Genomic DNA, 2,838 nt, shown 5'->3' with positions numbered 1-2,838 from the left:
GGATATTTCATTGCTTGGTTCATATCAAACTCAATCTTATCATCTCCTATTCGTAGAACTACTTTCCCTTCCGATACATCAACTATAGGAAAAATAAATTTGTCAACTTTAACTAAAACATCCTCAATTATACCATATGGTCTTTTAGTGGTTTGATCCGCTAATTGTAAAACCATATTGGTACGTTTGATGTCTTCTTCTAAGCCTAACTTATTAAAAATAGATAATAGCATCAAGTTAATACTTGCTCCTAAATCACAAAGACAACTTGGGAATTCTATATCGCCCAATTTACATGGAATGGTAAAACATCCGGGGTCTTTGAGTTTCGTGGGCAAATTGCTTGACACAATCGAACTACAATCTTCAGTTAGTGAAATGGATGAAATTCCTTCCCAACTGATTTTCTTTGAAATTAAATCTTTGAGGAATTTTCCGTAATTGGGAATTTGCGTAATTGCATCCATAAACGTTAAATTAATATGCAAATTCTTAAGTTTGTCTAAAAATGTTAAAAGTTGTTTGTCATAGTCCTTATTGCGGACTTTGTGTGGAAAAGGTGGTTTGGGTACAAAAGTTTTTGTACTAGAGTCAATCGGTGCATCTTTTTGTTTTAATGTATCTTCTTTGGGCTTCGGTAAATCAGTTCCAGGTAAAGTCGAATTTCCGGGCATTTCCGGGCCTAAGTAATTTTTCCCTAAATGAAGAGTGATAGCCTTAACATGCTCTTTCGGATTTTCGTCCATATGGCTTGGAAGACTTCCCTCTTTGCGGGATAGAATTGATTTAGCGAGTTGTCCAATTTGAATCTCCAGATTATGGATGCTAGATGATTGGTTTTTAATAAGCTGATCGAATTTATTCTCGATCCGTTTAAAACCATCGTCGTGATTACTTATTTTTCCGCTCATCGCATCAATGAATTTGTCGATTTTAGAAGATAAAGTGCTAATCGAATCTCTTGATTGATTTTGATAATTAGTAGTACGATTTTGATTAGCATTAGCATTATTATTATCTCTCCAGTTAAAGTTAGGATGATTTCTCCATCCAGGATTATATGTATTGGAATAAGGGTTATTATTTTGGTTTTGCCCTTGGACAAAATTTACCTGTTCAATTTCACTCATACCTTCGTAATCCACATCCGTTTGGATTGGTTGACCATTAGGATCACACGGTGCCATAAACCTATCAATTTTGTGCGACAATGCAGAAAATTGGGCTTGCAACATCGCTACTGGATCAAGATTCACTATACCTTTTACTGATGAAGTAGTTGAGGATGATGGTTTCGCTACTGGTATGTGTCCACGTTCCGCGGGCCACATACTGCTGTTGATTGCCATTTCCTCTAAAAGTTCTCTTGCTTGGGCAGATGTTTTCTTCATGAATAACCCTCCAGACATAGCGTCCAATGAACCTCTAGTTGTAGGATTTAGTCTATTATAAAATGTTTGCATTAAAAGTTCTGCGGGCAATTGGTGGTGTGGGCATAAACGTTGAAGTTCTTTAAAACGTTCCCAAGCCTCATAAAGAGTTTCACTATCATTTTGACAAAAATATGTTAACTTTTTAATGACTCTTGCGGTTTTTGCTAAAGGGAAAAATTTTGATAAAAATGCTTGGGCTAATTGCTCCCAAGTCTCAATTGATGCGGCTGGCATAGAAGTTAACCATTCTTTGGCTCGATCCTTAAAAGTAAAAGGAAAAAGGCGAAGTTTGATTGCTTCTGCAGTTACATCAGTAATTTTAAAAGTGTCACAAATTTCTAAGAAATTTGTCAAATGGGTATTAGGATTTTCGTTAGGTAACCCGTAAAACATTACATTATTTTGCAACATATTAAGCAACGCAGGCTTAATTTCAAAATGATGTGCATTAATTTGGGGTCTAACTATACTGTTTGTTACACTGGCCACTCCTGGCCTAGCGTAATCCATAAGTGTGGCCATAACTTCTGGCTCGGTAATTTTAGTTTTTATTGGGGTTTGGTTTTTCTTTTTCTTTTCTTTCTTGTTCTTTTTAAGAGTTCTTTCAATTTCTAGGTCAATAGGATCTGGTGACGTGCCCGAACTTCGAGAACTGCGCATGAACTTGAAATTTCGCACGAACAGAAACTACCTACAAAACAGAATTTGAAAAAATAAATATGTTAGTAATTGAAAATAATTAAAAATATAAAAGTTTGAATAAGTATGAATAAACCTAGATTCGTAATAAAACACGAAAAATTTAAAATTTTGTCAAAAATTTTGGCGTTCCCCGGAAACGGCGTCAAAAACTTGTTGAGCGATTTCCGCAAGTGCACGGTATACGCTTGTAGTAATAAAAGATATCGATCCCACAGGGAACGTTTTTTAACAAAACTTATTTTCAATCGGTTAAATTGACTTTAAGGTTTATAATATGGAAAAATCGTTTAATCGGTTTTGGTTTTGAAATTGCTAGAGTAAGAATTAGATTAGAATATGAAGATGTTAGAAAATATCTGATTTAAGAATGAATTTGCAAAACAGGAACGTTTTAGTACTTTAGAAAAGTAAACAAGTATATTTGTTTGCATTAAGCAAAGAAAACAACTTTAAACTTTGTATGAATTATAAAAATGAAATAAATGACGGAACCTCTAATTAATTGGCTTTGAACGCGACAAAACCCTTTCGGGATAGTTGCCCTTAATCAAATTAAAACTCTTTCGAGATAATAATTTGCCTAAGTGTTCAACAAAGTTTCCTTGTAAAGATTTTGGATTAAATACGTTTTAATGAAAACACCAGCAGTCACTTTAGTGGATTGGTTACCATAAGTGCTGCATAAAGATCTATCGAATAGAAC

The 2,838-nt window shown here is 34.4% G+C and overlaps 1 non-coding gene across 1 annotated transcript; it reads left to right on the top strand.

The window, feature by feature from the left end:
• Positions 1-1,479: 1,479 nt before the first annotated feature.
• On the top strand, positions 1,480-1,586 carry LOC136225048 (small nucleolar RNA R71). The gene has a single exon (XR_010686786.1). It is a non-coding gene; the product is annotated as a small nucleolar RNA R71 (small nucleolar RNA).
• Positions 1,587-2,838: the final 1,252 nt, after the last annotated feature.

Source organism: Euphorbia lathyris, chromosome 3, assembly GCF_963576675.1.
Source record: "Euphorbia lathyris chromosome 3, ddEupLath1.1, whole genome shotgun sequence".
NCBI classification, from domain to species: domain Eukaryota; kingdom Viridiplantae; phylum Streptophyta; class Magnoliopsida; order Malpighiales; family Euphorbiaceae; genus Euphorbia; species Euphorbia lathyris.
This window is presented reverse-complemented; position numbering and strand designations above follow the sequence as displayed.